Consider the following 13,137-nt stretch of genomic DNA (forward strand, 5'->3'; position numbering starts at 1 on the left):
AAAAAGAAGAACAAGTGAAACCCAAGGTTAGCAGAAGAAAGGAAATTATAAAAATCAGAGCAGAACTAAATGAAATAGAGAACAAAAAGACAATAGAAAAAATTAATGTGACAAAGAGCTGGTTCTTTGGAAAGATTAACAAAATTGACAAACCCTTGGCTAAGATAAAAAGAGAAAAGACACTAATACACAAAATCAGAAGGGGAAGTTATCACGGACACCACAGAAATACAAAGGATCATCCAAGAATACCATAAGGACTATATGCCACCAAATTCAATGACCTAGAAGAAATGGACAAGTTCTTAGAAACATATAGCCTTCCTAGGCGAAACCACGAAGAATTGGAAAATCTAAACTGACCTATCACCAGAAGGAAATTGAATCAGTCATCCTAAACCTTCCCAAAAGCAAAAGTCCGGGACCAGATGGCCTCTCTAGTGAATTATATCAAATCTTCAAAGATGATCTAAAACAAGTCCTGCTGAAACTCTTCCAAAAAATTGAAGAAGAGACAGTACTCTCTAATTCACTTTATGAGGCCAACATTACCCTGATACCAAAATCTGGTAAGGACAACACAAAAAAAGAAAACTACAGATCAATATCTCTGATGAATGCAGATGGAAAAATTCTAGGAAATCGAATGCAACAATACATTAAAAAGATTATTCATCACGACCAAGTGTGGTTTATCTCAGAGACACAAGGATGGTTCAACATCTGCAAATCCATCAATGTGATACATCACATAAACAAAATAAAGGACAAAAATCATATGATTACATCAATTGATGCAGAAAAAGCATTTGACAAGATACAACATCCATTTATGATTACAACACTTAATAAAATAGGTATAAAAGGAAAATACCTTAACATAATAAAGGCCATATATGACAAGCCCTCAGCTAATCTGATAATTAATGGTGAAAAACTGAAGCCCTTTGCTCTACGTTTAGGAACACGACAGGGCTGTCCCTATCATCTCTGCTTTTCAACATAGTGGTGGAAGTCCTTGCCAGAGCAATAAGGCAAGAGACAGAAATAAAAGGCATCCAAATTGGGAATGAAGAAGTTAAATTGTCACTCTTTACAGATGACCTGATGGTATATATAGAAAACCCTAAAGACTCCACCAAAAAGTTGTTAGAAACAATCAATACAGTAAAGTTGCTGTCTACAAAATCAACGTACAAATGTCCATTGCATTCCTATATACTAACAATGAAATCTCAGAAAAAGAAATTAAAAAAAAAACACAACAACAAAAAACAATTCCTTTTGCAATTTCAGCAAAAAGAATAAAATACTTAGGGGTAAACTTAACCAAGGATGTGAAAGACCTATATGCCGAAAACTGTAAGACGTTTTTAAAAGAAATTGAAGAAGGCACAAAGAAATGGAAAGACATTCCGTGCTCATGTATTGGAAGAATCAACATAGTTAAAATGGCCATATTACCCAAAGCCATATACAGATTTAATGCAATCCCCATCAAAATCCCAATGGCATTTTTTAAAGAAATAGAACAAAAAATCATTAGATTTGTTTGGAACCAGAAAAGACACCGAATAGCCAAAGCAATCTTAAGAAAAAAGAACAATGCTGGAGGTATCACACTCTCTGACTTTAGCTTGTGCTACAGGGCTACAATAATCAAAACAGCATGATATTGGCAGAAAAACAGACACATAGACCAATGGAATAGAATTGAGAACCCAGAAATAAAACCACATAAATATGGATAGTTAATTTTTGACAAAGAAGCCAAAAACATACAATGGAGTAAAGACAGCCTCTTCAATAAATGGCGCTGGCAGAATTGGAAAGCCATGTGCAAAAGAATGAAACTGGAGTGCTGCTGTCTGTCGCCATGTTCCAAAATTAATTCAAAATGCATCAAAGACTTAAGCATAAGACCTGAAACAATAAACTGCATAGAAGAAAACATAGGTACTAAACTTATGGACCTTAGGTTCAAAGAGCATTTTATGAATTTGACTACAAGGGCAAGGGAAGTAAAATAAATGAATGGTACTACATCAAATTTAAAAGCTTCTGCACAGCAAAAGAAACCATCGACAAAATAAAGAGGCAACCATCTGAATGGGAGAAGATTTTTGCAAGCAGTGCCTCCAATAAGGGGCTAATATCCAAAATATACAAGGAACTCATGAAACTCAACAGCAAAAAACCAAACAACTCAACTGAAAAATGGGCAGAGGACCTGAAGAGACATTTCTCCAAAGAGGACTTACAAATGGCAAATAGACATATGAAAAAATGCTCAACATCACTAATCATCAGAGAAATGGAAATAAAAACCGCAATGAGATATCACTTCACCCCAGTCAGAATGGCTATCATCAACAAGACATATAGTAACAAGTGTTGGAGAGGCTGTGGAGAAAAAGGAACCCTCATACACTGTTGGTGGGAATGCAGACTGGTGCAGCCGCTATGGAAGGCAGTGTGGAGGTTCCTCAAAAAATTATGAATAGAATTACCATATGACCCTGCAATCCCTCTCCTGGGTATCTACCCAAAGAATTTGAAATCATTTATATATAAAGACACGTGTGCTCCAATGTTCATTGCAGCTTTATTTACCATGGCCAAGACATGGAAACAACCAAAATGTCCTTTGATAGATGAATGGGTTAAGAAGTTGTGGTATATATACACAATGGAATACTATTCGGTGGTAAGAAAAGATGAAATAGGACCATTTACAACATGGATGGATCTTGAGATTATAATGCTAAGTGAAATAAGTCAGACAGAAAAAGTAGAGAACCATATGATTTCACTGATATGTGCTATATAAACCGAAAACAACAAAAGAACAAGACAAACAAATGAAAGAACAAAAACTCATAGACGTAGAGAATAGTTTTGGGGTTACCAGAGGGTAAGGGATGAGCAGGGCTCTAGAAGAGGGTAAACGGGGTGTAATCTATGGTGATGGAAAGAAAACTGAGATATAGATGATGTATTACAGAATTGTACACCTGAAATCTATGTAACTTTACTAACAATTGTGGCTCCAATAAACTTTAATTTAAAGGAAAAAAATGGAAAAGAAATCTGGATCTACACACAGGAATAATGAGTTCTGGATGTGGTCATTATGTGGGTAAAAAGAAAAAAGACAATTTAATTTAAATCTCTTTAAGAGATAATGGACTTTTATTACTAGAGGGATAGATATGCAAATATCTATCATAGAGCTGCTAAGAACTCAGAAAAACCGCAAGCGAAACAATATAGAAAATAAACTTTGCACATAAAAAAAGACCAAAATAGAATTAAAATTCACTAGTATTTTTGGATATTATATAACATGCATCTTCAATGAAAAGGTATTTCCTTAATTTGATAATAGTATCAAATTAAAAAATTTGTTCACAAATGGATTAGGAAAAAAATTTTTTTAGGTAAAAATTACTTAAAGTCCTATAGATAAATATTTTGTGGTATCCTTGCATCATTCTCTCTCTCTCTCTCTCTCTCTCTCTCTCTCTCTCTCTCTCTCTCTCTCTCTCTGTCTCCCTTTCTCTCACTTTGTCTCTGTGTATGAGGGGTTTCAATGACATTGTAGAGAACATTACTTTCTCCTTTTAAATACATTTGATATTAGATCATGAGCATTTTTTTCTGTCTTAAGTTCAAAGACTGTCTTCAAACACAATCTTTAAGAACTGACTAATATTTCATTGTAAGGATGAACAATAATTTAACAATTCCCTTACTATTAGATTGTTGCCACATTTTCATGTTAATAAATACTGTTGTATTGAATATCTTTTGAATGCATGTTTAATTAAATCTTTAAGATAGATTTCTAGAAGTAGAATTGTACTGAAAAAGAGACCTGAATATTAAAAAATATAATAAACTGTTTAGAGCAAAAATAATTAACAATATATTGTGGGATTCATAACACACAGTAGAAGTAAAGAGTATAGAGTAGTACAGTGGTCGAGAGGTGATAAATAGAAGCATACTGTTGTAAGGTTCTTACAATATGCATGAAGTGATTAATATTATTTGAAGTAGATTATGATAAATTAAAGATGTATATTACAATCTCTAGGGGAGTTACCACAAAAATAAAACAGAGATATAGTTAATAACCAACAGTGGATATAAAATAAAATAAAATAAAATAAAAATCTTCAGTGACTCCAAAAGGAGACAGTAAAAAACATAAAAAGAATAAAAACCAGATTGAAGAAAAAGAAAATAAATATCACTATAAAAACTATTTGTGATAAAAACTCTTAGTAAACTAGGAATAGAGGGAAACTTTCTTAGCATGATAAAAACTATCTACAAAACCCTTATAGCTAATATCATACTTAATAGGGAGAAATTATAAGCTTCTCACTAACATCAGGTACAAGGCAAGGATATCTCCTCTTACCACTCCTTTTCAATATTGTACTCAAAATCCTTGCTAATGTAATAAGGCAAGACAAGGAAATAAAAGGTACACAGAGTGGGAAGAAAGAAATAAAACTGTTCACAGATGACATATCATCTACGTGGAAAATCCAAAAGAATAGGCAAAAGATTTCCTGGAATTTACAAATGATGAATTCCTTGATAGCAGGATACAAGGTTAATATACAAAAATCATTTTCATGTACAAACAATGAACAAGTAGAATTTGAAATTAAAAACATAATACAATTTACATTAGCAGTCTCCAAAATGAAATACTTAGGTATAAATTTAACAAAATATATACAAGATCTACATGAGGAAAATTATAGAGTTCTTGATGGACAAAGTCAAAAAACTAATAAATGGAAAGATAGTTCATGTTCATGAGTAGGAAGATTCAATTTGTCAAGATGTTAGTTCTTCCCAAATTGATCTATAGATGTAATGCAATCCCAATCAAAATCCCAGAAAATTATTTGTGGATATTGAAAAATTGATTTTAAGTTTTATATGGAGAGGTAAAATACCCCAAATAGCCAACACAATATAGGAGAAGAACAAAGTTGGAGAATGACATTCCTGACTTCAATAGTTATTATAAAGTTACAGTAATGAAGACAGTGAGGTACTGTGAAAGAATGGACAAATAGATCAGTGGAATAGAACAAAGAGCCCAGAAAAAGATCCACAGAAATATAGTCAACTGATCTTTGACAAATGAGCAAAGACAATACAATGAAGAAAAAAGTAGTCCTTTCGGCAAACAGTGCTGAAACAATTGGACATCCAAATGCAAAAGAAATACATCTAGACAGAGACCTATACACTTCACAAAATTAACTCAAAATGGATAATAGACCTAAATGTATTGTAGAAGATAACATAGGAGAAAACCTAGATGATTTTGGGTAGGGAGATGACTTTTCAGATACAGCACTAAAGGCATGAGACATGAAAGAAAAAAATTAAGTTAGACTTTATTAATATTAAAAACTTATGCTCTGTGAAAGACAATGTCAAGAGAATGAGAAGAAAAGCCACAGACTGGGAGAAAATATTTCCAAAAGAAACATCTGATAAAAGACTGTTATTCAAAATATAAAAAGAACTCTTTAAACTCAACAACAAGAAAATGAAAAACCTAGTTAAAAAATGGGTCAAAGATCTTAACAGATACCTCACAACAGAATCCTACATATGGCTATACAGATGGCCAATAAAGATATGAAAGAATGCTCTAGTTCTTATGTCATTTAAAGAAATGCGAATTAAAACAACAAGATGCTACCACATACCTATTAGGATGACTAAAATCTGGAACATTGACAACAGCAAATGCTGGTGAGGATGTGGAGCAGCAGGAACTCTCATTCATTGCTGATGGGAACAAAAAATGAAACAGTCACTTTGGAAGACAGTTTGGTAATTTCTTACAAAACTAAACATACGCTTACCATGTGGTCCAACAATCACACTCTTTGGTATTTACCCAAAAGAGCTGAAAACATACGTCCACACAAAAATCTGCTCACAATGTTTTTAGCAGCTTTTTTAATAATTGCCAAAATCTGGAAGCATCCAAGATGTTTTTTAGTAGGTGAGTGGATAAATAAACTGTGGTACATCCAGACAATGGAATATTATCCAACTCTAAAAAAAAAATTATCAAGCCATGAAAATACATTTAGGAAACTTAAATGCATGTTACTAAGTGAAAGAAGCCAATCTGAAAAAGCTACGTATTGTATGATTCCAAATGTATGAAATCCTGGAAAAGGCAAAACAATGGAGACAGTAAAAAGATCAGTAGTTGCCAGAGGTGGGATGAGGAGGGTTGCATAGGCAGAGAACAGAGGATTTTTAGGACAGTGAAAATACTCTGTGTGATACCATAATGATATGTAATTCTATTTTTGTCCAAACTCACAGAATGTACAAAACCAAGTGTGAACCCTAAGGTAAACTAAAAACTGAGTGGTCATGATATGTCAATGTAGTTTTCTTAGTTATAACAAATGTACCATTCTGGTGAGTAATGGTGATAATGGAGGAGTCTATATATGCATGTAGGGAGGGAGGTGATATATGGGAAGTCACTGTATCTTCCTCTCAATTTTGCTGTGAACCTAAAACTGCTCTAAAAATATGAAGTCTAAAAACAATTAGAAGAGCAGATTTAAACACAACCACCTTCACAATGATATTAAATTGTCTAAACTATCTTTTTAAAATAGAAATATAAGCCACATATATAATTAAAATTTTTCTAATAGTCACAAGAAGAATAAAATGTAAAAATAATTTTAATAGTTTATTTTATTTAACCTAAACTATCTAAAATAATATCATTTCAATATGTAATTCGATAAATGTTTTTGAGATGTTCTCTACTTTGTTCTCATATAAGACTGAGTCTTTAAACTCTTGTTGTATTTTACACTATATTTTGATTTATAGTAGCCATATTTCAAGTGCTCAGAGCCACATATGGCCAGTAGCTACCATATTGTACAGTGTAGGTATAAATGCTCCAATTAAAAGTCAAAGATTATCATATTGGATAAAAATAAGTATAACTCAACTATATGTCATCTATAAGAAACCCACTTTAAATATAAAGACACAGTATAAAAGTAAAAGGACGTAAAGATATTCTATGGGAACATTTATCAAAAGAAATTTGGAGTTGGTATATTAATATCAAAGTAAATTTCATAATAAGGAATATGCCGGGGATAAACTGGAATATTTTACAGTGATGAAGTGGTGAATTCATTAAGAGGGAGGACTTAACAAGACTAAAAGTTAATTCATATAATAAAAGAGTTTCAAAATATATATGAAATGAATCTGGTAGAAATGAAATGAGAATGAGACAAACCCACAATTTTAGTTGGAGATTTTAATTGTTGTCTTTGTTGATGGAATTCATAGATAGAAAAATCAATGAGAAAAAGAAGACTATCATTCAAATTGACCTAATTGACATTCATAGGACAATTCACTCAACAACAGCAGAATAAATACTCCTTTCAATTACACATGGAATATTCACCAAGGTAGACCATATTCTGTGCTAAACCAAATCTCAATAGAATTAAAAAGTTCAAAGTTATAAACAGTATGTTCTCTAATTATAATAACTTTAAATGATAAATCAATAACAGAAAGATATCTATTTTGGGAATCTTCAAATATTTGGAAATTAAACAACATAATTTTAAAAAATGGGCCAAAGAAAAAAATTACAAAGAAAATTAGAAATTATTTTGAACTGAATAAAATATTGGGATGAAGTGAAAGCAGGGCTTGGATGGAAATTTAAAGCATTAATTTCAATTAGAGACACAGGAGTTCTCAAATCCATGATTTAAGCTTCCTTCTTAAGATACTAGAAAAGGAAGAGAAAATTTAACACAAAGTAAATAGATAAAGGAAATGATATAGATTAGAGCAGAAATCAATGAAAAAGAAAAGAGAAAAAAATCAATGAAACAATGTCAGAGCAATTCTCCCAATTACTTATCGAGAAAAAAAATGAAAGACAGACTTGTGCCTGAATAGTCAGATGAGCTTTATTTATAACAGCCAACAATTGGAATGAACCCAAATATCTATTAGTTGGTAAATGGATTAACAAATTGTGGCATATGCACACAATGAAATATTACTCAATAGCAAAAAGGAACAAATGACTGACATCTCTCTCTCTCTCTCATTATCTATCTATCTAGTATCTATATATATTCATCTACGTTGTTTTATATATATATTCATCTATGTTTTATATATATATATTCAGCTATGTTATATTTTACATATATATTACATATATACATATATGTAATATTTGTTTCATTTCTATCAGATTCATTTCACATATATATAACAATATAGATGAATATTAAAAGTATTATGCTAAGTGAAAAAACCAGATGCAAAATTCCATTTTATATGATTATATTATATGAAATACTATTAGGTTGGTGCAAAAGTAATTGCGGGTTTTGCAATTACTTTTAACCTTTTAAAGTGCAATCACTTTTGCACCAACCTTATAGAAAAAGCAATACTAGTGATACAAAGCAGATCTGTGGTTTCTGGGTCCCAGGGATAGGGTTACAGGATAGGGGTAGGAACAAATTTTAGGCGTGATGGAAGTATTCTATATCATGATTATGATGGTGGTTACAGGATTGTACACATTTGTCATAACTCATTGTTCACTTAAAATCAGTGAGGTTTATTGTACTTAAAGGTTGATTAAGAAAAAGAGAAAACTTTGAGCTGTACGTGATGTTTTATAAGGTAGCTTTTAAAAATTGTATGTTTATATGCTTATTTAATAGAAAAAAATCAAACATAACAAAAGGGTATAAAATGAAATGAAAAGGAAAAGTCCTTCAAATTCCCACTTTTTGGGGCTTATTTCTGAAAAAAATCTTCTGTAAATTTCCATAAATTTTCTGTTATTTCTCCTCTTTTTATAAATAAACATTTGTCAGGTATACCTATGCTTTCAACTTTTCCCTTTCCTTCGTTCCTTCCTTCCTTCCCTCCCTTCTTCCCTCCCTCCCCCATTCCTTCCCTCCCCCCACTTCCTCCCTTTCTTTCCTTCTTTTACACAAGGGACTCATATTCTCTGATTTTAAAAAATCTTGGATTACCTTATTCTTTCTTCTTACTGGATGCATATTCTTCTATTGAATGGATTACTCTAATTCATTTAGCTGTTTCTCTACTGCTAGATATTCAGATTTCTTCCATGTTTTGATAGAATAAAAATGCTACAATAGATACTCATGGACATATGTTTTTCTATCTTGTGCCTATTCTGTAAGATAAATTCCTAGCCCTGTAATTGTGAGTCACTGTTTATGTAAATTAAAATTTTTGATGAAAATAGATTAAACAGTATTTTCCAGATCTACTAACTCCAAAAGTATCCATACCACTTCTGGGAATTATCAAACTTTCTAATCTTTGCTAATCGGAAGGGGAAAAAAATGCTACCTCCTTGTTTTTCTTACTAATTGGTAATGTTTTCCTTGCAACCAAACAGAGCACCAGTATAATAGGGCTCTTTGATAATCAGTAGTAGACTCAGAATGGACATATCTACCTTCTAGAACCCCTAAGTTCTGCTAAAGACCTAATTGGTTCTATGTGCACAGCTGCTGAGCCAAATTACTTATTGTTTTTAGGAATCTGTCCTCTTCTCCTTTCATGATCATATCGCAGTATGTTTTCTATATAGACTTACTACTTTAAATTTTACAGAAGTAGAATATACATCCACGTATCTCTTGGAGTTCATGTTTTAGTCTCTTCTAAATGCTTTTGCTCTCCCCAGTGTTCCTTTCTCCCATTGGTATTTAATCATGTATATGACAAATCAGCTTTACATGTGACTCTCCTAGTAATGCCATATGGTTTCCCTGGATGGGGATAGATGGAGGAATTTATTCACTTTGATCATTGCACTATAACAAATACAATTATGGCATGGGAAATTTCCTACTAGAGTTCAAGAGAAAATGGGGTAACCTCCTCCTTTGGATGATTTATGTGTCTGAATGAATCAGGAGGTTTTCCCTAGATCTCATCCTCTTTCATATGTAATCATGGAGATGATGTGTCCATATGCATTACTAGTGAAGGATTTCTCTCCACCCCTGTTGCCAATAAAATAATCATTCCTTTAAAACAGAGGGAATGATTTAGCAGTTGAAGTGTTGGCTTTGAAGCATTTAGACTTCGTGGCATCTTTCAAAGTTTTGTCAGGATTGATTTAGTCCTTCATTCTGGAAATACCACAACCACATGGCATTCTAAGCCATTATAGAAGAGCTGTCTGTAAGAAACCTCAAATTTGGGGACCCCATTTCCTCTAAGATTGTTGAACATACAAAGCATCGTTTTCTGAATTGTGGCCTTACCATGCAAACTAAGAACCTGAAATTATGACCTTAAGTTATCCATAGTAGGTTTTAGAATTTTAAATAGAAAATATAAACTAAATATTTAGTTTTATTTTTAAATTTATAATGTTATATCCTTTTCCTTTCTAAATATTTTTATTAAAAGTATAGCTAATATACTATATTATATTGGTTTCAGGGGTACACCGTAGTTATTCAACATTTATATACTTAAAGATGTGATCGTATGACAAGTCCAGCAACGATGAGACACCTTACTATGCTATCACAATATTATTGACTATATTCCCCATGCTGTATGTTACATCCTCATGATTTATTTGTTTTATACCTAAGTATTTGGACCTCTTATTCATCTTCCCCTCTTCGTAAATTTATCAATTAAAGTTGACATTCAATATTATTTTATATTAATTTCAGATGCACAGCACAGTGGCTAAATGTTTACATAATTTAAGAAATGATCCCCCTGACTAGTCTAGTACCCACCTGGCACTATACATAGTTATACATATCATGACTATATTCTCTATGCTTCACTTTACATCTCCATGACTATTTTGTAATGACCAATTTGTACATTTTAATCCCTTCACCTTTTTCACCCACATCCCCAGCCACCTTCCCGTCTGGCAATCATTCAAAATGTTTTCTGTAACTATGAGTTTGTTTCTGTTTTGTTTGTTAATTTTGTTCTTAGATGTTACAAATAAGTGAAATCTCATTGCATCTGTCTTTCTTTGTCTGATATACTCCATGCAGCACAACACCCTCAAAGTCCATCCACGGTGCTGCAGGTGGCAAGAACCCATTCCCTTCCCTGGCTGAGCAATATTTCTTGGTATATATATGCCACCTACTCTTTATCCATTCTTCCATTGACAGACACGCAGGCTGCCTTCACATCTTGGCCATTGTAAACAATACTACAATGAACATATGGGTGCTCATATTCCCTTGAAGTAGCATTTTGGGTTTCTTTCAATAAATACCCTGAAGTGGGATTACTGGGTCCTTCTTTGTCTCTTGTTATAGCCTTTGTTTTAAAGTCAATTTTGTCTGGTATAGTATTGTTACCACGGTTTTAAAATTTTTTTCATTTCCATTTTTATGAAATATTTTTTCCATCCCTTTATTTTCTGTCCATGTATGTCTTTCATTCTGAAGTGAGTCTCTTTTAGGCAACATAATAAGGGTTTTGTTTTCTTATCCATTCAGCCCTCCTATGTATTCTGAGTGAAGCATTTAATCTATTTACATTGAATGCAATTGTTGATAGACATGTAGCTAGTGCCATTTTACTATTCATAATTTTGATCTTTTTTTTTCCATCTTAAAGAAGTCCCTCTAACATTCCTTGTAATACTGGTTTGGTGATGATTAACTCCTTTAGCCTTTTCTTCTCTGGGAAGCTCTTTATCTGTCCTTTGATTCTAAATGATAGCTTTGCTGGGTAGAATACTCTTGGTTGTAGGTCCTTGCTCTGCATCATATTGAACATTTTGTGCCAATCCCTTCTGGCCTGCAAAGTTTCTGTTGAGAAATCAGCTGACACTCTTATGGGAACTCCTTTTTAAGTGACTAGTTGCCTTTCTCTTGATGCTTTTAGGATTCTCTCTTTGTCTTTACCCTTTGTCATTTTAATTGTAATGTGTTTGGATGTGGGCCTGTTTGGGTTCATCCTGTTTGGGACGCTCTGTGCTTCCTGGACTAGTATATGTATATATTTACTTTGCCAGGTTAGGAAGGTTTTCAGTCATTATTTCTTCAAATATGTTCTCAATCTCTTGCTTTCTCTTCGTCTGGTACCCCTATGATGTGAATATTGTGCAGGATGTTGTCTCAGAGGTTTCTTAAACTCTCTTTTTTATTTTTTTGTATTTTTCTTTTTGCTGTTCCTGTTGGGTGTTTTATGCTCCCTTGTCTTCAGATCGCTGATTCGATCCTCTGCTTCATCTAATCTGCTGGTGATTCCTTCTAGTGCATTCCTCATTTCAGTTATTGTAATCCTCACTTCTGACTTTTTAAAAAATGGTTTCTATGTCCTCTCTTATGCTTGCTATTTCTTTGTTGCAGTTTTCACTAAATTCCTTGAGTATTCTTATAACCATTGCTTTTAACTCTGTGTGTGGTGGGTTGTTTGCCTCCATTTAGTTTAGTTCTTTTTCTGGATTTTTCTCTGTTCTTTCATTTGAGACATGTTTCTTTGTTTCCTCATTTTGGCTTCCTCTCTGTGTTTGTTTCTATGTATTAGGTAGGGCTGCTATGTCTTTCAATCTTGGCAAGTTGGCCTTATGTAGTAGGTTTCTTGTGGGACCCAGTGGCACAGTCTCCTGGTCACTTGAGTCAGGTACTCCAGGTGTGTCTCTTGTGTGTTGTGTGTGCTCTCCTGTTGAGTATTGATTTCTATTAGCATGTCAGTGGGTAGATTGACCCTCAGCATGACTGGCTGTGGGGTTTGGCCATCTACAGCTTATGGACTGCTATACAGGGGGTTTAACCCACTGAGTGGAATTCACCCCAGTGGGCTCTGGTGCCTGTTGAGACAATGCTTTGTGTATGCTGCTTATGGGCTAATTGGATGATGCCGTGTTATGGTCTGAAGCCATCTATAAGTATGTTGGTTCTGGGGCCTCTTGCGAGGGGTTCCAGTGCAGACCCAGGTCAGCCAGTGCGTATGACTGTCCAGGAGCTACCTGTTGGAGCTACAAAGTGATCCACGGTTGTTCGCTGCCTGTGCTAA

This window comes from Rhinolophus hipposideros, assembly GCF_964194185.1.
Source record: "Rhinolophus hipposideros genome assembly, chromosome: 3".
Taxonomy (NCBI): Eukaryota; Metazoa; Chordata; class Mammalia; order Chiroptera; family Rhinolophidae; genus Rhinolophus; species Rhinolophus hipposideros.